This window comes from Salmo salar, chromosome ssa27 (genome assembly GCF_905237065.1).
Source record: "Salmo salar chromosome ssa27, Ssal_v3.1, whole genome shotgun sequence".
NCBI lineage: Eukaryota > Metazoa > Chordata > Actinopteri > Salmoniformes > Salmonidae > Salmo > Salmo salar.
In genome coordinates this window covers 5,161,790-5,187,313 of record NC_059468.1, presented here as the reverse complement: position 1 = coordinate 5,187,313, position 25,524 = coordinate 5,161,790, and positions in this window count along the sequence as shown.

Below are 25,524 nucleotides of genomic sequence, written 5' to 3'. Positions count from 1 at the left end.
CTCAGTGGGAAAAGCTAAAGTCTTACAGCTGATCTGATGAGTTCAGAGGTCTTAAGAGTTCACAGCCAAACAATGGGCTCTTTCCAGAAACCAAGCCAACACTTTACATCAAAGTCATTGATCACTCTGTACAACAAAACTATGCTTTAAAGATACTACATAAATATTGTTCTGCATTGAGCATGAAAAACTCTGCAGCGTTGCAGTTCTTGACACACTCAAACCAGTGCGCCTGGCACCTACTATCATACCCTGTTCGAAGGTACTTAAATATTTTGCTTGCCCATTCACCCTCTGAATGGCACACATACACAATCCATGTCTCAAGGCCTAAAAATCCTTCTTTACCGGTGTCCTCCCGTTCATCTACACGGATTGAAGTGGATTTAACAGATGACATCAACAAGGGATCATACCTTTCACCTGGTCAGTCTATGTCATGGAAAGAGCAGGTGTTCCTAATGTTTTGTATACTCAGTGTATGTGTAATATATACACTCCCAATTCAAAACCCTTTCCATTGGGTTCTACATTGAAACCAAAATGGTTTTACCTGAAACCAAAATGGTTTCGACCTGGAGCCAAAAATGGTTCTCCTATGGGGACAGCCGAATAACCCTTTTTTCAACCTTTTTTCTAAGAGTGTAACCACAAAAAAATAACAGAAAATGTACTTATTCAGTCGGAGTCATATTCCAATGGCAAAGCAATAGCATTGTTAAAAGAGAGTGGGTAGGAAAGAGCACAGGGTGGTACTTAAATGTCATAGGTGAGCCGAACCTACTATATTATGCATACAAAAATGAAATATTAGTCATAAACATGATTATACTTGGAACTGGAGAGTCTTTACCACCACAGTAAATTAGTAGTCATATATAGGACCCTGAGTTTTTCTGGGCCCAGAATTTCATCTAGTCATGACTCATTAGTTGGCTTACCTGTCAGGCGAAAATGCAGAATTTTTTGCCCTCTTCAGAAAACTTCAGTGGTTCAGCTGAACATGTAAATGTGCACTTTGAAAGATGTGGTTGAACATATTAGCTGTAAAACTTGTTTCAGCATTTCTATTGCTTATTCTAACATTCTATATGATGTAAAAATGTATGATAATCAGGCCCAATTCAAAACCGTAAAGAACCGCAAAAGTAATGTTATTTTGCCTCTGATGAAGCAAATCATATGGTCATTCAGTCCTACGCCATTGAGTATCACTGATATGATTCCAAGAGAAATGTAAGTAGCTGGGTTTCCATCCAATTTGTAACATATTTTCATGCAAGCGGCACGTAGCCTAGCGTAGCCTTTGCAAATGTTATAAAATATGCACATTTTCACACGGTAGGTATGTTTCAATTAAAACGGACTTGTTACGTAGAAAAGGCTGTGCATTATGACATAGTGCACATACACGTTTGCGCTAAATTTCTCATGTACTGAATAAAAAGTTCAATGTTCAATGTGTATCCATTGCTTTTCCACTCTATCAATGGTTTTGTCACACAAATTGTTGCAATAAATGGCAAAATTACTCAATCTGGTTTTCGTGCATGCTCTCTAGACAACAGTTTACTGATAAGGGACTATATGTTTTTATAATGAGGGACACCTATTATCTGACCTCTCCGAAATGAAAATAAATGTCCCTCCCTTCAGTCAAATATATTTTTACCGGACACTCCCTGAACACTTGAAAAAAAACAAGTGACCCTCCGGCTATACCCAAAATAATAATTAAAACAAAGTGGAGAGCAGAGAACATGCATTCCATTTACCCGCACTCCTAGGACAGACCAGAGTCTTATATATGCAGTTTTAAAAACTGTTCTTTGTTTTGTAAGCATTACATGGCAAAGTAGCCAGAAGGTTCCAACAAACTGGCGCTGACAGAGAGCGCTACCTCGCTTCTACTGTAGTCCTTAGGAAACTTTGCAGTATTTCATTTTTTATTTATTATTTTAAAGCTCTGACGAAGGCCGCGAAGCCGATACGTAAGCTTATTAAAGATCAGCAATACTATCAAGAGCAGTTACATCTTTTTTCTCATCTTATCCAACTGCTACCATACATTTGCAAAAAAAGATAGCTCAGAGGTATGAGTGCCTTTTCAATTATGTATTATTTCTTACATTGTTAGCCCAGAAAATCTTAAGTGTTATTACATACTATTGGATATCAGAGCGTCGTCAACTTACCAGCACAACGACCAGGAATACAACTTTCCCGAAGCGGATCCTTTGTCTGCACCTCCCAGTGCATTTGAACTGATTCCAGAGGCCGACCCAAAACAACGCTGCCGGAGGAGAGGATGTTGGAGCGGTCTTCTAGTTAGACTTCGAAGGTGCGCACACCACCCACCGCTTCCGAGTATATTACTCGCTAATGTCCAGTCCCTAGATAACAAAGTTCATGAAAGCCGCGCAAGGGTTGCTATCCAGAGAGACATCAGGGATTCTAGCATACTCTGTTTTACTGAAACATGGCTCTCTCGGGATATGCTGTCGGAGTCGGTACAGCCATCTGGATTCTCAGTGCATCACGCAGACAGGAATAAACATCTCTCCTGGAAGAAGAAGGGTGGGGGTGTATGTTTCATGATTAACGACTCATGGGGTAATTGTAACAACACAAAGGAGCTCAAGTTCTTTTGTTCACCTGACCTAGAATTCCTCACAATCAAATGCCGACAGTATTCTCTCCCAAGAGAATTCTCTTCAGTTATTGTCACAGCCATGTATAACTCCCCTCAAGCAGAACGACAGCCCTCAAAGAACTTCACTGGACTTTATGCAAACTGGAAACCATATGTCCGGAGGCTGCATTTATTGTAGCTGTGAATTTAAACAAAGCAAATTTGAGAAAAAGGCTACCTAAATTCTATCAGCATATCGACTATAGCACTCTCGCTGGAAAAACACTGGACCATGTTACTCTAACTTCCGTGATGCATACAAGGCCCTCCCCCGCCCTCCTTTCGGCTCCTTCGTTCCTATAGGCAGAAACTCAAACAGGTAGTACCCATCTTAAGGACTATTCAACGCTTGTCTGACCAATCGGAATCCACACTTCAAGATTGTTTTGATCACGCGGACTAGGATATGTTCCTGGTAGCCACAGAGAATAATATCGACGTATGCGCTGATTCGGTGAGTGAGTTTATAAGGAAGTGTATAGGAGATGTTGTACCCACTGTGACTATTAAAACCTACCATAACTAGAAACTGTGGATAGATGGCAGCATTCCGTCAAAACTGAAATGCGTGTACCACCGCATTTAACCATGGCAAGGCAACTGGGAATATAGCAGAATACAAACAGAGTTGTCATTCCCTCCGCAAGTCAATCAAACAAGCAAAATGTCAGTGTAGCAACATTATGGAGTAGCATTTCAACGGCTCAGACACAAGACGTATGTGGCAGGGTCTACAGAAAATCACGGAATATAAAAGGAAAACCAGCCACGCTGCGGACACAGTCGTCTTGCTTCTAGACAAACTAAACACCTTCTTTGACTGCTTTGAGGACAATACAGTGCCATCGACACAGCCCGCTACCAAGGACTGTGGACTCTCCTTCTCCATGGCCGACGTGAGTAAGACATTTAAACGTGTTAACCCTCGCAAGGCTGCCTGCCCAGACAGCATCCCTAGCCGCGTCCTCAGAGCATGCGCAGACCAGCTGGCTGGTGTGTGAACGGACATATTCGATCTCTCCCTATCCCAGTCTGCTGTCTCCACATGCTTCAAGATTGCCACCAATGTTCCTGTACCAAGAAGACAAAGATAACTGAACAAAATGACTACCGCACCGTAGCACTCCCTTCTGTCATCATGAAGTGATTTGAGACTAGTCAAGGATCATATCAGCTCCACCTTACCTGTCACCCTAGACCCACTTCAATTTGCTTACCGCCCCGATAGGTCCACAGACAATGCAATCGTCATCACACTGCACACTGCTCTATCCCATCTGGGCAAGAAGAATGACAATTGCTCAGCATTCAACACCATAGTACCCGCCAAGCTCATCATTAAGCTTGAGGCCCTGGGTCTCAACCCCGCCCTGTGCAATTGGGCCTTGGACTTCCTGACGGGCCACCCCCAGGTGGTGAAGGTAGGAAACAATATCTCCACTTCGCTGATCCTCAACACTGGGGCTCCACAAGGGTGCGTGCTCAGCCCTCTCCTGTATTCCCTGTTCACCCATGACTGTGTGGCCATGTGTAACCGATGTGAAATGGCTAGTTAGTTAGCGGTGGTGCACGCTAATAGCATTTCAATCAGTGACGTCACTCGCTCTGAGACTTGAAGTAGGGTTTCCCCTTGCGTTGCAAGGGCCGTGGCTCTTGTGGCGTGATGGGTAACGATGCTTCGGTGGGTGTCAGTTGTTGATGCGTGCAAGGGTCCCTGGTTCGAGCCCGGGTTGGGGCGAAGAGAGGGACGGAACCTACACTGTTACACATGCACGCCTCCAACTCAATCATCAAGTTTGCAGACGACAACAGTAGTAGGCTTGATTACCAACAGTGACAAGACAGCCTACAGGGAGGAGGTGAGGGCTCTCAGAGTGTGGTGTCAGGAAAATAACCTCACACTCAACGTCAACAAAACAAAGGAGATGATCGTGGACTAAAGGAAACAGCAGAGGGAGCATCCCCTATCCACATCGATGGGACAACAGTGGAAAAGGTGGAAAGTTTTAAGTTCCTCAGCGTACATATCACTGGCAAACTGAAATGGTCCACCCACATAGGCAGTGTGGTGAAGAAGGCGCAACAGAGCCTCTTCAACCTCAGGAGGCTGAAGAAATGTGTCTTGTCACTTAAACCCTCACAATTTTTACAGATGCACAATTGAGAGCACCCTGTCAGGCTGTATCACAGCATGGTACGGCACCTGCAGGGCTCTCCAGAGGGTGGTCTACACAATGCATCACCGGGAGCAAACTACCTGCCCTCCATGACACCAACTGCACCCGATGTCACAGGAAGGCCAAAAAGATAATCAAGGACAACAACCACCCTAGTCACTGCCTGTTCACCCCGCAACCATCCAGAAGGTGAGGTCAGTACAGGTGCATCACAGCTGGGACTGAAAGACTGAAAAACAGCTTCTATCTCAAGGCCTGTTGAACAGCCATCAATAGTACAGAGAGGCTGCTGCCAACATACAGACTTGAAATAATTGGCCACTTTAATAATGCCACTTTAATAATGTTTACATATCTTGCATTACTCATCTCATATGAATATACTGTATTCTATACTATCTATTGCATCTTAACCTATGCCGCTCTGACATTGCTCTTCCATATATTTATATATTCTTATTCCATTCCTTACATAGATTTGTGTGTATTAGCTATTTGTTGTGGACTTGTTAGATATTACTTGTTAGATATTGCTGCACTGTCGGATCTAGAAGCACAAGCATTTCGTTACACTCGCAATATTATCTGCTAATCATGTGTATGTGACCAATCAAATGTGATTTTATTTGATTTTGTTTGGGGTTGTGGATTCGCAGAGCACCGTGGACAAGGGTAGGGGTGAAAAGGTCTCCATTAAATTAAAAACACTGCATGAATCTATCATCTTATTTGTGGTTCGAAAAATAATCATTTTATGTAACTGGAGACAAGCAGAATCTTTAATTCCACAATGAGCGCATGCTGCAGCCATTTTGTTTTCTATATAAGAAAGAGGATAACCTAAATTTGTAACAGGTCTAAAGTTGTTTATCAACTGTAAACATTTAGCACAACAGAACTAGTTACAACTGAAGTATCTGATCATCAATGAATTAGAGAAAAAGCCATTCGTTTTTTAATACAGCAGCCCAGACCCAGCACCAGGATAAAGTGACTAAAGGGGGCTGTTGAAATCACTGAGGGGGGTCTTGCATTGATATGATTTTGAATTCTGCTTATATAATCACGCCATAATACACATAAAGTTAAAATGCCGAGACTCTTTTGAAATCTGTAGTCTCTCTCTGCTGAGCTGTATCAACACAACGGACAGCCCCCTACAGCAATGCCATTTAGATGGGCAATTACCCAATTACAAACAGCCAATGTAAATGCGCCGTACACACACAGCTGTCTCATCAAAATACTACAAACTACAATGTGGAAAGTAGTAGCCTAGTTATTCATGCATGCAAACAAAAATACTGAATAGCATTTAGGCATAGAATACCAACAACTGCGAATGCGAACAAATGCGAACATAACAAAACAGCAGTACCAAGTAGAAGGTCGACGTAGTAAGGCATGACAAAATCTACTCTACATTACCAAAAGTATGTGAACACCTGCTCGTTGAACATCTCATTCCAAAATCATGGGCATTGATATGGAGTTGGGCTCCCCATTGCTGCAATAACAGCCTCCACTCTTCTGGGAAGGCTTACCACTAGATGTTGGAACATTGCTGCAGGGACTTGCTTCCATTCAGCCACAAGAGCATTAGTGATGTCGGGCACTGATGTTGGACAATAGGCCTGGCTCGCAGTCGGCGTTCCAATTCATCCTAAAAGGTGTTTGTCAGAGTTGAGGTCAGGGCTCTGTGCAGGCCAGTGAAGTTCTTTCACACCAATCTCGACAAACCATTTCTCTATGGACCTTGCTTTGTGCACGGGGGCATTGTCATGCTGAAACAGGAAAGGGTCTTCTCCAAACTTCTGCCACAAAGTTGGAAGCACAGAATCGTCAAGAATGTAATTGTATGCTTTGGTGTTAAGATTTCACTTCACTGGAAGTAAGGGGCCCGAACCACGAAAAACAGCCCCAGACCATTATTCCTCCTCCACCAAACTTTACAGTTGACACTATGCATTCTGGCAGGTAATGTTCTCCTGGCATCCGCCAAACCCATATTTGTCTGTCAGACTGCCAGCACCCCCGTGCTTCACGGTTGGGATGGTGTTCTTCGGCTTGCAAGCATCCCCCTTTTTCCTCCAAACATAATGATGGTCATCAGACCAGAGGACATTTCTCCAAAAAGTACGATATGTGTACCCATGTGCAGCTGCAAACCATAGTCTGGCTTTTTTATGTGTCACGTCCTGACCAGCAGAGGGCGTAATGGTGTTAGTTTTGGTCAGGATGTGGCAGGGGTTTTGTGTGTGTGAATGGTTGTGTTGGTGATTGGGACTCCCAATTGAAGGCAGGTGTGTTGAGTTGCCTTTGATTGGGAGTCCTATATAGGAGTGTGTGTTTTTCTTTGGGGTTGTGGGTAGTTGTTTTTGCACTGCGTGTTGTGTGCCTGCAAAACTGTTCCTGTCTTCATGAGTACCGTTTATTGTTTTCCCTGTGGATGCTTTACTTGTGTTTATTAAAAACTATGAGTATCCACATTCCCGCTGCGCCTTGGTCCATTTTTGAAGACAGCTGTTACAGAACTACCCACCAGAAAAGGACCAAGCAGCAGAAGAGGAAGGAGCCACAGGAGTACAAGGTGATGGACCAATGGACGTGGGAACAAATCCTGGACGGAGAGGGACCATGGACTCAGGCTGGGGATTATCGCCTCCCGCAGTGGGAAATTGAAGCGGCGAGAGCGGAGAGGCGATTCTATGAGGAGAGAGAGCGCAACAAACAGGTGGAGGCAGCCAGGAGAGCGGAGGCAGCAGATAAAGGGAGCGAACGTTATGCTGGAACACGGCTGGCGAGGAAGCCGGAGAGGCACCCCCAAGAATTGTTTTGGCGGGGGCACACGGGTAGTTTGGCTAGAGCTGCCCGCCAGTCAAGAGTCGCCAGAGCTGCCCGCCAGTCAAGAGTCGCCAGAGCTGCCCGCCAGTCAAGAGTCGCCAGAGCTGCCCGCCAGTCAAGAGTCGCCAGAGCTGCCCGCCAGTCAAGAGTCGCCAGAGCTGCCCGCCAGTCAAGAGTCGCCAGAGCTGCCCGCCAGTCAAGAGTCGCCAGAGCTGCCCGCCAGTCAAGAGTCGCCAGAGCTGCCCGCCAGTCAAGAGTCGCCAGAGCCGCCCGTTAGTCAGGAGCTGCCAGAGCCGCCCGTTAGTCAGGAGCTGCCAGAGCGGCCCGACTGCCCGGAGCTGCCAGAGCGGCCCGACTGCCCGGAGCTGCCAGAGCGGCCCGACTTCCCGGAGCTGCCAGAGCGGCCCAACTGCCCGGAGCTGCCAGAGCGGCCCGCCTGCCCGGATCTGCCAGGGTGCCCCGCCTGTCCTCCGGCCCAGCCCGAGTGGCCCGCCTGTCCTCCGGCCCAGCCCGAGTGCCCCGCCTGTGTGTTCCGGCCCAGCCCGAGTGGCCCGCCTGTCCTCCGGTCCAGCCCGAGTGGCCCGCCTGTCCTCCGGCCCAGCCCGAGTGGCCCGCCTGCCCGGATCTGCCAGGGTGCCCCGCCTGTCCTCCGGCCCAGCCCGAGTGGCCCGCCTGTCCTCCGGCCCAGCCCGAGTGGCCCGCCTGTCCTCCGGCCCAGCCAGAGTGGCCCGCCTGTCCTCCGGCCCAGCCCGAGTGGCCCGCCTGTCCTCCGGCCCAGCCCGAGTGGCCCGCCTGTCCTCCGGCCCAGCCCGAGTGGCCCGCCTGTCCTCCGGCCCAGCCCGAGTGGCCCGCCTGTCCTCCGGTCCAGCCAGAGTGGTCCGCCTGCCAGGGTCAGCCCGAGTGGCCCGTCTGCCCGGCGCAGCTATCGGCGCCACCGAAGTGGGCGACGCCGAAGGTGGAGCAAGGTCCACGTCCTGCACCTGAGCCACCTCCAGGAGAGGTGGGTTGGGGAGGGAGGGTGTAGCACAGTGCCGTCGTTGACGGCAGCCACCCTCCCTTCCCTCCCTTATAGTTTAGGGGGATATTTTTTGTTGTTTGGGGTTTGTTTTTTCTTTTAGGTGCATTCCGGGGTCTGCAACTTGAGGGGGGGTACTGTCACGTCCTGACCAGCAGAGGGCGTAATGGTGTTAGTTTTGGTCAGGATGTGGCAGGGGTTTTGTGTGTGTGAATGGTTGTGTTGGTGATTGGTGACTCCCAATTGAAGGCAGGTGTGTTGAGTTGCCTTTGATTGGGAGTCCTATATAGGAGTGTGTGTTTTTCTTTGGGGTTGTGGGTAGTTGTTTTTGCACTGCGTGTTGTGTGCCTGCAAAACTGTTCCTGTCTTCGTGAGTACCGTTTATTGTTTTCCCTGTGGATGCTTTACTTGTGTTTATTAAAAACTATGAGTATCCACATTCCCGCTGCGCCTTGGTCCATTTTTGAAGACAGCTGTTACATTATGCTGGTTTTGGAGCAGTGGCTTCTTCCTTGCTGAGCGGCCTTTCAGGTTATGTTGATATAGGACTTGTTTTACTGTGGATATATATACTTTTGTACCTGTTTCCTCCAGCATCTTCACAAGGTCCTTTGCTGTTGTTCTGGGATTTTTTGCACCAGAGTCCGTTCATCTCTATGAGACAGAACGCGTCTCCTCCTGAACGATATGACAGCTGCGTGGTTCCATGGTGTTTATACTTGCGTACTATTGTTTGTACAGATGAGCGTGGTACCTTCAGGCATTTGGAAATTGCTCCCAAGGATGAACCAGACTTGTTGAGGCCTACAATTATTCTTCTTGGCTGATTTCTTTTGATTTTCCCATGATGTCAAGCAAAGAGGCACTGAGTTTGAAGGTAGGCCTTGAAATACATGCAATTGACTCAAATGATGTCAATTAGCCTATCAGAAGCTTCTAAAACCATGACATCATTTGCTGGAATTTTCAAAGCTGTCAACCAATCAGCATTCGGGACTCGATCCACCCAGTTTATAATTACAAATCATTTGTAGACTGCAAAATGACTGCAAGAAGCCCGAACAGGTATAATGTTAGACTAAAACACAATAATTTCAAACCTTGCTTACATTTGTATACGATCACGTGTCTCTCTATTATGCGTGGGAATACTTGGAAACATTTCCTGATGTTTTTACAGTCTTTTATGACCAACAACAATAATATTTTTTTTCTCTGAACTTGGGGGGGGCAAATAAAACCACCTGCGGGGCAACCACTTGGGGAACCCTGACCTACACTTTTAGAAAAAAAGGTGCTGTTTAGAACCTTAAATGGTTCTTTGGTTGTTCCCATAGGATAACCCTTTGAAGAACCCTTTTGGGTTCTATGTAGAACCCTTTCTACAGAGGGTTCTACATGAAACCCAAAAGGGTTCTACTTGGAATCAAAAAGGGTTCTGCCTGGAACCAAAAAGGGTTCTCCTATGGGGACAGCCGTAGAACCCTTTTGGAACCCATTTTTCTAAGAGTGTACCTAGATAGCTAGCTACCTAATGGTATTTTTATTACATTTTTATAATCTTTATAGAGAACACAAATACACTACTTCCTGTCATGGCCGTCATAATGATTTGACTAAAATGCAGCGGGAATGTGAATACTCATAGGAAACGTAAACACTTAACAAAACAACAAACATCGACGAGAAACAGTCCTGTCATGTGCAACTACCCACAAAAACCCCATGAAAAACACCCCTACTAAATAAGACCTTCAATTAGAGGCAACGAGGAACAGCTGCCTCCAATTGAAGGTCAAAACAATAAACTAGACATAGAAATAGAAAAACTAGAAAATAGAACATAGAAATACAAAACATAGAACACTACCCAAAAACCCCGACAACACAAAACAAACACACCCCTGCCACGTCCTGACCAAACTACAATAACAAATAACCCCTTATACTGGTCAGGACGTGACACTTCCAAAGTTTGGGGTCACTTAGAAATATCCTTGTTTTTGAAAGAAAAGCACAATTTTTGTCCATTAAAATAACATCAAATTGATCAGAAATACAGTGCAGACAATGTTAATATTGTAAATGACTATTGTAGCAGGAAATGGCAGATTTTTTATGGAATATCTACATAGGCGTACAGAGGCCCATTATCAGCAACCATCGCTCATGTGTTCCAATGGAACGTTGTGTTAGCTAATCCAAGTTTATCATTTTAAAAGGCTAATTGATCATTCGAAAACCTTTTTGCAATTATGTTAGCACAGCTGAAAACTGTTAAGCTAATTAAACAAGCAATAAAACTGTCCTTCTTTAGACTAGTTGAGTATCTGGAGCATCAGCATTTGAGGGTTTGATTACAGGCTCAAAATGGCCAGAAACAAATAACTTTCTTCTGAAACTCGTCAGTTCATTCTTGTTCGCCGAGATGAAGGCTACTCTATGCGAGAATTTGCCAAGAAACTGAAGATCTCGTACAACACTGTGTACTACTCCCTTCACAGAGCAGTGTAAACTGGCTCTAACTAGAATAGAAAGAGGAGTGGGAGGCCCCGGTGCACAACTGAGCAAGAGGACAAGTACTTAAGAGTGTCTAGTTTGAGAAACAGACGCCTCACAAGTCCTCAACTGGCAGCTTCATTAACCTCTCTGGGCTAGGCGGGACGAATTCGTCCCACCTACGCAACAGCCAGTGTAATACAGTGGCGCGATTTTCAAATACCTTATAAATCCTATTACTTCAATTTCTCAAACATATGACTATTTTACAGCTATTTAAAGACAAGACTCTCGTTAATCTAACCACACTGTCCGATTTCAAAAGGCTTTACAACGAAAGCAAAACATTAGATTATGTCAGCAGAGTACCAAGCCAGAAATAATCAGACACCCATTTTTCAAGCTAGCATATAATGTCACAAAAACCCAGAAGACAACTAAATGCAGCACTAACCTTTGATGATCTTCATTTTTTTTTTTTTTTTTTTTTTGTCATTTAGCAGACACTCTTATCCAGAGCGACTTACAGTAGTGAATGCATACATTTCATTTTCATTTCGTACATTTTTTTTTCTTCTTCATACTTGGCCCCCCGTGGGAATCAAACCCACAACCCTGGCATTGCAAACACCATGCTCTACCAACTGAGCTACGGGGATCAGATGAAAACCCTAGGATATTATGTTATACAATACATGCATGTTTTGTTCAATCAAGTTCATATTTATATCAAAAACCAGCTTTTTACATTAGCATACCCCCCGCAAACTTCTGGCGAATTCACTAACAATTTACTAAATTACTCACGATAAACGTTCACAAAAAGCATAACAATTCTTTTAAGAATTATAGATACAGAACTCCTCTATGCACTCGATATGTCCGATTTTAAAATAGCTTTTTGGTGAAAGCACATTTTGCAATATTCTAAGTACATAGCCCAGCCATCACGGGCTAGCTATTTAGACACCCAGCAAGTTTAGCACTCACCAATATCAGATTTACTATTACAAAAGTTTGATTACCTTTTGTTGTCTTCGTCAGAATGCACTCCCAGGACTGCTACTTCAATAACAAATGTTGGTTTGTTCCAAAATAATCCATCGTTATATCCGAATAGCGGCGTTTTGTTTGTGCGTTCCAGAAACTATCCGAAATGGTAATAGTAGACACAAAACAAATAGTACACACAAAACATCAACAGTCTCAACGTCAACAGTGAGGAGGTGACGCCGGGATGCTGGCCTTTTAGGCCTTCTACGCCTGGAGGTGTGTTGGGTCATTGCCCTGTTGAAAAACAAATTATAGTCCCACCTAGCGCAAACCAGATGGGATTGCGTATAGCTGCAGAATGCTGTGTCAGCCATGCTAGTTAAGTGTGCCTTGAATTCTAAATAAATCACCGACAGTGTCACCAGCAAAGCACCCCCACCTTCACGGTTGCTAGTCCAAAACTCTAACCACTAGGCTACCCTGCCGCCCCATCATGAAGCTGGTTGAGAGAATGCCAAGAGTGTGCTAAGCTGCCATCAAGGTAAAGGGTGGCTACTTTGAAGAATCTCAAATATATTTTAATTTGTTTTACACTTTTTTGGTTACTACGTGATTCCATATGTTGTATTTTATATTTTGATCTCTAAAAACCTTTGAATGAGTTGGTGTGTCCAAACTTTTGACTGGTACTGTATATTTGTGTGCATGTTATCGACTGTGATGGTGGGACAGATCAGTATATCCAATTATGCTCCACCATGCCTTTAATACACTTACTAACTGATAAGCTGTAGCATTTCTCATTTGACTCAGTGGCAGGCAGCTGAGGTCTCTATTGGTCTCCTGAGACGCCTGCCCTATTATACGTGGCATGAATAATATGTGCTAATGAGATATGAATTGATTGTGTTTAAAAAGTGGACATTTTCATCCATCACTCTAAATGCTGTTTAACAATAGATTACCACTGGACAATAAATCTGCTGAATAACTAACTATATTACCGATCCGTTCTCTCAATGCTAAAGGTACTCATATGGTTTTATTATTTCAGTCACTGTGTGAATGGGTGCCATGTTTAATTTAACTAATTAGTGAGAATGATAGACACATTTTTATTTTCATCTCTGTGTATGTTTTGTTTACCTGGGTGATTGTGTTGAGGATTTACAGTAAATGTTTGTAATTAATATGTTTTGTGTTAGTATTCATTATTCCTTTATGATGTAAGCCCACTATTGATATGTGTTTGTTATATTGGTGTGGCTGTTGAACACAATGAGGAGACTAAATTACTTGGTGTTACCTTAGATTGTAAAGTGTCATGGTCAAAAGCATATAGATTCAATGGCTGTAAAGATGGGGAGAGGTCTGTCCATAATGAAGAGATGCTCTACTTTTTTGACACCAAACTCCAAAAAGTAAGTCCTGTAGGCTCTAGTTTTGTCTTATCTTGATTATTGTCCAGTCATGTGGTCAAGTGTTGCAAAGAAAGCCCAAGTTAAGCTGCAGCTGGCCCAGAACAGAGCGGCACGTCTTGCTCTTCAGTGTAATCACAGGCCTAATATAAATACTATGCATGGAATTCTATTGGCTAAAGGTTGAGGAGAGACTGACTGCATTACTTCTTCTATTTATAAGAAACATTGTGTTAAAAATTCCAAATTGTTTGCATAATAAACTTACACACATCTCTGACACACACACACACTTACCAAACCAGACATGCCATCAGGGGTCTTTTCACAGTGGCCAAATCAAGAGCAAATTCAAGAAAGTGTAAAGTATTATACAGTGCCTTCGGAAAGTATTCAGACCCCTTGACATTTTCCACATTTTGTTACGTTACAGCCTTATTCTAAAATGGATTAAATAAATACAAATCCTCATTAATCTACACACAACACCCCATAATGGCAAAGTGAAAACAGGTTTTTAGAAACGTTGCAAATTTATTAGCAAATTTATTTGCAAACTGTCCCCCCGATAAACCGTGGGGACAGTTTGCGGGACTCCACCCGGAGGGGCAGATCTCGGGTGGACAGCCATACTGTCACGACTTCCACCGAAGTCGGTCCCTCTCCTTGTTCAGGTGGCGTTTGGCGGTCGCCGTCACCGGCCTTCTAGCCATCGCCGGTCCACTTTTCATTTTCCATTTATTTTGTCTTTGTTTTACACACCTGGTTTCAATTTCCCAATTACATGTTCATTATTTAACCCTCTGTTTTCCCCATGGTTTAGGCGTGTGATTGTTTTATGTATGTTCGGTCCGTTATTGTGGGCTCGGTATTACAACATGTTATTGGAATATTTGAGTAAAGTTACTTGTATTACTCATCACTGCTGTCCTGCGCCTGACTCCTCTGCACCAACTACACCCAGACCATTACAGAATCACGCAACTAAAAATGGAGTCAGCAGGAGCAGACAACCCTCCTTTGGCGGTTCGAGGAGCGCGTCCAGCAGCATGCGACCATGTTGCAACGTCTCAGCACCGCCATGGATTGCGTGTTCCTGACAATGGACCAATGGTAGACAGGAGGAGTTCTTCCAGCGCCTCCACCGGTACCACTACAACAGGCACCACTGTTCACCCCTCCTTCACCCGGTCCCAGTGGGATTCGGCTCGCGCTCCCGAGGGAGTATGATGGGATGGCTGCCGGATGCCAGGGGTTCCTACTCCAGCTGGAACTCTACCTGGCGACCGTCCACCCGGCTCCTTCGGGACGTGAGAGTGTGTCTGCCCTCGCCTGAGGGTAGAGCGGCGGGTGAACGTCTGTTCCACCTGAGGCAGGGGACGAGGAGCGCACAGGACTTCGCCTTTGACTTCCGGACCCTGGCCGCCAGCGCGGGATGGAATGACAGAGCCCTGATCAATCACTACCAGTGCAGTCTGTGCGAGGACGTCCGTCGGGAGTTGGCCTGCAGGGACACCACTCTCACGTTTGACCAGCTGGTGGACCTGTCCATCCGGCTGGATAACCTCCAGGCTACCCACGGACGTCCGGATTGGGGCCTGTTAGTTCCATCCCCCAGCACCACCACTCCGATGCCCATGGAGCTGGGAGGTGCTGTGCTTAGGTTGACCGGAGGAGGGGCCATTCCCTGTACCATCTGTGGAGGGCACACGGCTGGTCGGTGCTGGGGAGGTTCCTCTGGGAGTCGAGGCAGCAGGCATGGCACTCTCGTGTCACCCCAGGTGAGTCGGCACCAGGCTCACTCAGAGCCCCCTGTTGCTCACATGTTGTTGTTTATACATTTTCCTGAGTTTTCCACGCATTTACAGCATAAGGCGCTCATAGATTCAGGCGCAGCTGGGAATTTTATTGACAGAGCATTTGCCCATAGTTTAAGGATCCCCATTGTTCCTGTGGATATGCCCTTCCCTGTGCATGCCCTAGATAATCGACCATTAGGGTCAGGGCTAATTAGGGCTATTTAGGGAGGCCACCGCTCCACTGGGCATGGTTACGCAGGAGGGTCACAAGGACACAATTAGTCTTTTCCTTATTGATTCTCCTGCGTTTCCCGTGGTGCTGTGCCTACCCTGGTTGGCCTGTCATGACCCCACTATTTTGGGGCGACAGAGGGCTCTCAAGGGGTGGTCACGAAAGTGCTCGGGGAGGTGTTTAGGGGTTTCCGTCGGTGCTACTACGGTGGAAAGTCCAGACCAGGTCTCCACCGTGCGCATCCCCTCTGAATATGCCGATTTGGTTCTCGTCTTCTGGAAGAAGAGGGCGACTAATGTCACGACTTCTGCCAAAGTCGATGGCCCTCCTTGTTCGGGCGGTGCTCGGCGGGCGACGTCACCGGTCTTCTAGCCATCATGGATACATTTTTCATTTTCCATTGGTTTTGTCTTGTCTTCCTACACACCTGTTTCCAATCCTATTCATTACAAGTTGTGTATTTAACCCTCTGTTTCCCCTCATGTCCTCCAGAGATTGTTTGTTGTTATGTGCTGGTGTTGTTGGATTGGTGCGTGACGGGTTATTGTAGCCATGTTTATTTTATTATGTACTTTGGTTTTGGAGTTTGTTTTTACTTTATTAAACTACTCCAGTTACACCAAGTTTGTTTCTCCTGAGCCTGACTTCCCTGCCACCTACACACACGACGTGACAACTAAATTACCACCTCATCGACGGGGGGATTGTGCGATAAATCTCCTGGTAGACACAGTACTTCCCAGGAGTCACGTGTATCCTCTGTCACAGGAGGAGACGGCGGCTATGGAAACATATGTCTCCAAATCTCTGGGGCAGGGATACATTCGGCCTTCCACTTCACCTGCCTCCTCGAGTTTATTTTTTGTGAAGAAGAAGGAGGGTGGTTTACGCCCGTGTATTGACTATCGAGGGATCAATCAGATCACTGTGAGGTACAGTTACCCGCTGCCTCTCATAGCCAGTGCGATCGAGTCAATAAATGGGGTGCGCTTCTTCACAAAATTGGATCTCAGGAGCGCGTACAATCTGGTGCGTATCCGGGAGGGGGATGAGTGGAAGACAGCATTTAGTACCACCTCTGGGCACTATGAATACCTTGTCATGCCGTATGGGCTGATGAATGCTCCATCAGTCTTCCAGTCCTTTGTAGATGAGATTTTCCGCGACCTGCTCGGGCAGGGTGTAGTGGTGTATATCGACGACATTCTGATATACTCCGCTACACGCGCCGAGCATGTGTCCCGGGTGCGCAGGGTGCTTGGTCGACTGTTGGAGCATGACCTGTATGTCAAGGCTGAGAAATGTCTGTTCTTCCAACAGTCCGTCTCCTTCCTAGGGTACCGCATTTCCACTTCAGGGGTGAAGATAGAGAGTGACCGCATTTCAGCCGTGTGTAATTGGCCGACTCCCACCATGGTAAAGGAAGTGCAGCGGTTTCTAGGGTTTGCCAACTACTACCGGAGGTTTATCCGGGGCTTTGGTCAGGTAGCGGCTCCCATTACCTCACTGCTGAAGGGGGGCCGGTGCGACTGCCGTGGTCGGCTGAGGCCATGTTCTTTACCCGTTTTGTTTTCACCCTGTCCTACAGACCAGGTTCCCAGAATGCTAAGGCAGACGCACTGTCCCGGATGTATGACACAGAGGAGTGGTCCATAGATCACACTCCAATACTTCCGGCCTCTTGCCTGGTGGCACCGGTGGTGTGGGAGCTGGACGCGGACATCGAGCGGCCGTTACGTACAGAGCCCACGCCCCTCCAGTGTCCAGCTGGGCATCTGTACGTTCCGTCTGCTGTCCTCGGCCGTTTGATGTATTGGGCCCACACGTCACCCTCCTCTGGTCATCCTGGCATCGATCGGACAGTGCGCTGTCTTAGTGGGAAGTACTGGTGGTCCACCTTGGCCAAGGACATGAGGGTTTATGCTTCCTCCTGCTCGGTGTGTGCCCAGTGCAAGGCCCCTAGGCACCTGCCCAGAGGGAAGTTACAGCCCTTACCCGTTCCACAACGGCCGTGGTCGCACCTATCGGTGGACTTCCTCACAGATCTTCCTCCCTCACAGGGTAACACCACGATCCTGGTCGTTGTGGATCGGTTCTCTAAGTCCTGCCATCTCCTTTCTTTGCCCGGTCTTCCTACGGCCCTACAGACTGCGGAGGCCCTGTTTTACACACGTCTTCCGGCACTACGGGGTTACAGCTTCCCCCCGATTACCGTATTAACCCCTCGTTTCATGTGTCTCTCCTCAGGCCGGTGGTGGCTGGTGCACTCCAGGAGCCTGAGGTGCGGGAGATTCCTTCACCCCCTCTGGACATTGAGGGGGCCCTGGCGTATGCTGTTTGAGCAATATTGGACTCAAGGCGTCGGGCAAGGGGCCTTCAGTACCTCGTGGAGTGGGAGGGGTGCGGTCCGGTGCTGGGTGCCGGACGAGGACGTTTTGGACCCTTCGTTGCTGCGGGACTTCCACCGTCTCCATCCTGACCACCCTGTGCCTCGTCCTCCGTGTTGTCCCCGAGGTCAGTGTTGACGCACTGCTGGAGCCGCGCGTCAAGGGGGGGGTACTGTCACGATTTCCGCCAAAGTCGGGCTCCCTCTCCTTGTTCGGGCGGCGTTCGCCGGTCGACGTCACCGGCCTTCTAGCCATCGCCGATCCACTTTTCATTTTCCATTTGTTTTGTCTTTCTTTTACACACCTGGATTCAATTCCCCAATTACATGTTCATTATTTAACCCTCTGTTTTCCCCATGGTTTTGGTGCGTGATTTTGTGAGTGATTGTGCGAGACCATTACACATACCCTCTGCCCGAGACGATACCAGGGAGCAGAGGTCCGCTGGCAGTCCGCTTGTCCTCGATACCTGGAGGTGGTCTTGAGAAGAGCCGACCGGGCTCCCTTCCAGGAACGACGACACTGGCAGACAAACATCTGGGCCGAGGGTATGCCGACCTCTTCCTCTGCCTCCTGGAAGTTGCTGGCTCCAGATGGTGGGATTGGCGGAGACCAGGCAGCAAAGAGACGTCTCCAGGTCCTGGTTGGCTCGCTCCGACTGGCCATTGGACCGGGGGTGGAAGCTGGCCGACAACCCAATGAGTGTGCAGAACGCCTTCAAGAACTGGGACGAGAACTGAGGACCCCAGTTGGAGACCACGTCCACTGGAAGTCCATGGATCCGGAAAACATGCTGCACCATGAGCTGGGCCGTCTCTTTGGCAGAGGGTAGCTTGGGGAGATAAATTAAGTTGGCGGCTTTGGAAAACCGGTCCACTACTGTCAAGATGGCGGTGTTGAAGGAGACCAGCTGGAGCTTGCCGGGTAATCTTGTTCTGCGCACAGATCGTGCATGCGGCGACGAACGCAGAGACATCAGGAAAGATGGTAGGCCACCAGCTTTGCACACTGTTGGCATTCTCTCAACCAGCTTCACCTGGAATACTTTTCCAACAGTCTTGAAGGTGTTCCCACATATGCTGAGCACTTGTTGGATGCTTTTCCTTCACTCTGCGGTCCGACTCATTCCAAACCATCTCAATTTGGTTGAGGTCGGGTGATTGTGGAGGCCAGGTCATCTGATGCAGCACTCCATCACTCTTCTTCTTGGTAAAATGGCCCTTACACAGCCTGGAGGTGTGTTGGGTCATTGTCCTGTTGAAAACAAATCATAGTCCCACTAAGCCCAAACCAGATGGTATGGCGTATCACTGCAGAATGCTGTGGTAGCCATGCTGGTTAGATGTGCCTTGAATTCTAAATAAATCACAGACAGTGTCACAAGCAAAGCACACCCACATCATAACACCTCCTCCTCCATGCTTTACAGTGGGAAATACATCTCACAAAGACACAGCGTTTGGCACCAAAAATCTCCAATTTGGACTCATCAGACCAAAGGACAAATTTTCACCAGTCTAATGTACATTGCTCATGTTTCTTGGCCCAAGCAAGTCTCTTCTTCCTATTGGTGTTCTTTAGTAGTGGTTTCTTTGCAGCAATTTGACTATGAAGGCCTCATTCACGTAGTCACCTCTGAACAGTTCATGTAGAGATGTGTCTGTTACTTGAACTCTGTGAAGCATTTATTTGGGCTGGAATTTCTGAGGCTGGTAACTCTAATGAACTTATCTTCTGCAGCAGAGGTAACTCTGCCACTTCCTTTCCTGTGGCGGTCCTCATGAGAGACAGTTTCATCATAGCGCTTAATGGTTTTTGTGACTGCACTCGAAGAAACTTTCAAAGTTCTTGAAACTTTCCTGCTTGACTGACCTTCATGTCTTAAAGTTATGATGGACTGTTGTTTCTCTTTGCTTATTTGAGCTGTTCTTGCCATAATATGGTATTTTACAAAATATGGCTATCTTCTGTATACCACCCCTACCTTGTCACAACACGACTGATTGGCTCAAAGGCATTAAGATGTAAAGAAATTCCACAAATTAACATTTAATAAGGCACACCTGTTAAATTAAATGCATTCCAGTTGACTACCTCATGAACCTGATTGAGAGAATGCTAAGAGTGGGCAAAGGTGTCATCAAGGCAAAGGGCTTTGAAGAATCTCAAATTTAAATATATATTTTAATTTGTTTTACACTTTTTTGGTTAGTACATGATTCCATATGTGTTATTTTATATTTTGATGTCTTCACTATTATTCTACAATGTAGAAAACAGTAAAAATAAATAAAAACCCTTGAATGAGTAGGTTTGTCCAAGCTTTTGACTGGTACTGTAAATAATACTACTGATAAACCATCAATGACAGGAGTAAAGTACATAAATAATGCAGTATCTACACTGTATGATTGTCACAAAGGTGAAAAGAATTCTGCATAGAAGACTCATCTTCTTTCATCTATCCACCTGTCCTAGACTGGCTGCCTGTTGTTGTCTCCGTACCCATCTACAGCATGTGGAGAGGTGGTGATGGTGGTGGAAGCAGGCCTCTTGGCTGCAAATGGGAAAGGTTTGGCTGTCACCTTGTCTGATTAATGACCCTGTTGAAACATGTCCAGCCACATTAGAAGCCCATGTATCTCCCAGAGTCCACACAGGCCTGCCTGCTTTGTTCTGATGGGAAATGGTGTCAGCGAACCCACTGCTGCTTCGCCCATAAAGAGATAAAGATTTACTGTCATCAGAGGCCAGATTAAATCGCACAGACGCAGACATTGATTTCAGAGAGAGAGAGAGAAAAAAAAAATCCACATTTTGGGGAGGAAACTCATTCCAGGGCCGGCAGAGATATGATCAGCTTATTTGGGAGGAGGATAATATGGAGCCCTCTCCCAGAATGAACTTTGAAAGAAGTAAATTGTAAATATTGATTTTGAAATGAACTGTCAGTCTCGCTCTTAGAGATTATTCCTATCATTGTGTCGAGTGGGGGCCGATTAATTCAAAACTGCTGACAAAGTGGGGGTGTATGGTATTTCTGTTAAGGAGCAGTCAAGAGTGCTTTATTCGCCTGTGCTTAGTAATAATGGTTGTTAAATTTTATCCAGGGCTATCACAGCCTATAAGAAGTATGTGGGAAGGTAGCCTAAAACCTGCGTTAACCTGCAATACACTTTCTATTGTCCATTACTTCCCCATGTGGACAAATACATTTAATCGGTTTGCTGGATAATTATCTGGTGGAAACTTGATGCCATTTTCTCTCCTTTCCGAAAACGTCTCAAAGCTGAAGCAAATTGGATGAGGCCTCTAACAAGGAGTGTCACGGAAGCACAGTGCTTTCACAAACCTGTATGAATTTATACCCCTTCTTTTCAGCCTACCACCCCCCCTCTCTCTCACTCTCTTTCTCTCTCTCTTTTTCTCTCTCTTGCTCAACAAGTAGTCTTGGTCCAAGGCAGTATGTTCATGTCATAACCGCTGAAATGATTTAATGCTGACACCTAGCGTTGTGATGAACAGCTTGTCAGAGGTAAGGAACACACTGAGGGTACGTCTCAAATAGCATCCTATTCCCTACATAGTGCACTACATTTGACCAGAGCCATATTGGCAATGGTCAAAAGTAGTGCACTAGCACTATAGGGAATAGGGTGCTATTTGGGATGTAGATATGGGGGCTGAGATATTTATCTCCCACCAAAAGGGGACTGTGAGAAGAAGAAGAATGATGATGTTTCCAGGAAGAGAAGGCTATAAAGATCATGTTTAATCTTTAAGAAATACTTAATAGCATGAATTATGAGTTTGACTAAATGATGGTCTACATTTACTGTATTAATTTTCTTAGGTTCTAATCTTGAGTAAATAACTCACAGACACTAGAGAAGCTTAACCAAGTTTAATTCTTCCCAAAGGGTCGATACAGCTGTAATTCAGACACAGACATGGCTTCCCCCGTGGTGGTACTCATACCCCACTTTGGGTGGAGTCTCCTCCTTATCGCTAAACATTGCATCATTCTTGCTAAGCAGGGAACTAAGTGATATGAGCCTTCAACGGTTTCTCCCCATATCAGTAGTGTCACATGCGATCATGTTCCCTGCACTCAACACATTCCAAGCTTAGTTGCACACACTACATACCTTCCTCCTATAACCCTTAATATCTGGTGTAGACCCTCTAAACCTCAGCACTCCCTCAGTGACATGAATAAGTATATTTCATATTCTCAGAACCCATCAATTTTTATTGATTGTCGTACTGTAAATGTTGTTTACAGTACAGCCCTTTATCTGGCAGCTGGATGATAACAAAGTACGTTTTAAGTTTTAATGTTATTGGATTAAATATTTAGCATTAAACCTATACAACTGTATCAATGGAAACATGTATTGTGAAAAAAGTTAATTGATTGAGTATTTTTCAATCAAATAAACCATGCCGCACCAAACTATAGGTACATGATAAAATTCACACAGAGTAGACATTCTCACTAGATGGCAGCACTCTCCTATGATGCAAATCAGGTGCAAATTCACTCGCTCTACTATGGAGAGATGCTGTTAAGATTTGTTTAATTTAAAAAAATGGGCAGTTTTTCCCACATTAAAGATGAGGTTATGATGTATAAAATGCATGCTAAATTACAATAAAAATGTTTGAGTTACGTATGAAAAATGCTGTAAATTGTTTTACCCCTAGCCCCTTCTTCCTGCCCCCTATAGCCACACTAATGATGTGAAACTAATACGAATTATGCACATTTTCAACTGTATGCCACAGCATTCTTTTGACTACTGCCTGTACTTGTCATTGTTATATTCTAACTAGGCTCAAAAGTGTGTGTGTGTGTGTGTGTGTGTGTGTGTGTGTGTGTGTGTGTGTGTGTGTGTGTGTGTGTGTGTAACAGTTACGTAACAATTAAGTACCTCACTGTGATTGTTTTCAATTAAAATGATCAAAAGAAACGAAAATAGCTTCTTAGCAAAGAGCAATAATTTTCACACTTTGACAGTATTATTCCAAATTTCAAAAGGCACTCGCACATCTGAGCAATCTTTTTTGCAGGTGCAAGGTAACAGTTGAACAAGATGAATGAAAAAAGAAGCCGCACACTGCTCTTGATAGTATCATTGATCTTTAATAAGCTTTACGTATCGGCCTCACGGCCTTCATCAGAGCTTATGTGAGTTTTTTTAAATTAGCACCCTTATGTTGACCTAGCCCCACCCACATCCGTTCCACTCATCGAATGGGGTTGGAGGCGAAGGAAAGACAAATAAGTGCTACCAAATATAACAATATGCATTTCATAAATATTCAAATAAAGTGTGTAAATAAGACGTATTAAACACGTCTGTAAAACCACAATGAGGACATTGACCTACCGAGCAAGTTTTCATTAATCATTGGGTACATCGTACGTAAAACACCAAAGTAATCTGAAATTGGCACATAATTCATGTTGAAATTCACAACATAACATACATAGGCACTTGATCATTAAGACATTTAGGACATAATGTCTGGAGGGTGAAAATCCCAAAACATTCTCTTTTACTCGGAGTATTATTAATATCACCTCCCCTGTCTGATGTCTTAACTTTCTCTATGACACAAAATCGAAAGGTAGAAATGTCATGTTTTAGGTCATTAAAATGTACTGCGACTGGATAATCCCTGTCGTTTCTCCTGATTGAACTTTTATGTTCACTGATTCTCTGTTTGAGAGAACGAGAGGTTTTACCTACATAGCAAAGCCCACATGGACATTTAATAATGTAAATAACATGGGTGGTGGAACACATAATAATGTCATATATTTGGAACCGTTTTCCTCTATGTGGGTGGCAGAAATTTTCACACTTCATCATATTGTTGCACCATGCGCATCCTCTGCATTTATAGCTACCATTTGGAAGAGGGCGTAAAAGAGCCTGGTTGATTTTCTTTTGTGGCTGGCAGTTGGCATGAAACAATTTATTGCGTAAATTGCGACCTCTCCTATACACAATAAGTGGTGGATTTTTAAATTCAGCCGGCAAAGCTAGGTCTGATGATAAAATATGCCAGTGTTTCTTGACCGCAGCTCCCACTTTTCGCGAGTTCAAAGTATGTGGTTGTGAACATTACGGAGTGTTCTTTAGCTTTAGCGGGTCTTTTTTGTACCATTTAATCTTGTGTTTTTCCCAATGCCAAATTAAGAGCTTCATTCACACATTGTGGAGAACAGCCTCTTCTTAGAAACCTAATGCGCATCTCCGCTGCTTTTTCTAGATAATCCTCTGTGGAGTGGCATATACGACGCAGTCTGAAAAACTGGCTTCTAGGAAGTCCTCTTTTTAATGGCTCAGGATGGAAGCTGTACCCCTGTAATAGAGTATTTCTGTCCGTTTCTTTTCTATACAGAGTTGTAAACAGGGTTCCATTTGATTTCTCAATCCACATATTGAGGTAATGAACACGTTGAGTGTCACATTCAATAGTGAATTTGAGATTGGGGTCAATGTCATTGAGTAGTGCCATAAAATCTGACAGATCTTTTTCAGTTCCTTCCCATATGCAAAAAATGTCATCAATATATCGATACCACTTCAGGACTTTATTCAAAAATGGATTTTCGTTTTCATTATTAACAAAACGTTCTTCAAAAAGACCCACATAGAGGTTAGCATAGCTCGGAGCGAATGTGGAGCCCATCGATGTTCCATTCGTTTGGAGGTAGTATTCATCATCAAACCTGAAATAGTTATACGTGAAAACATATTCAGCTCTAGAATAAAGTTTGTTGGTGGATATTTGTTAGTATCTCTGTCTCCCAAATAGTGTGTTAGTGCTGCCAGCCCCCCCACATGGGGAATGCTGGTATATAGACTCGACATCTAATGTGACCAAAATACAGTCTTCTGTTAAACCCGTTTTTGGTGACCTATTCCTACAACCACTGTTCTGCCTAGATTATTGCCTTGTTGTGTTTTAGGTTTGTGTAATTTAGGTAAAATGTACAGGCTTGGACTTATGGCACATTTGCAGCAAAGATATTCATATTCAGGTTTTGAGATAAGGTGGTGTAATAGGGCTTGCTCCAGATTAGAGCATATATCCCTTTGGAACACACCTGTGTGGGATCAACACTCAGTTTTCTATAGAAACATTCATTGCTGAGTTGTCTCTGAATTTCGCCTGTGCTTTCTTTATATTTTTCATAGTCTAAAACAACCACAGCACCCCCCTTGTCTGCTGGTTTAATAACCAAAGATGAATCTTTCATTAATTCATTAAGTGCCTGTTCTTCTGTTCTAGTGAGGTTTTTCTGAATGTGGTTTGTTTGTCTCATATACACCGACTTGGCTTCTTGTTCGACTAACCTACAATAGGTATTAATCGAGTTGTTAACCATAGGAGTTGTTAACCATAGGACAGAATTTGCTTTTGGGCCTAAAATGGGTACCAGATCTTTGAT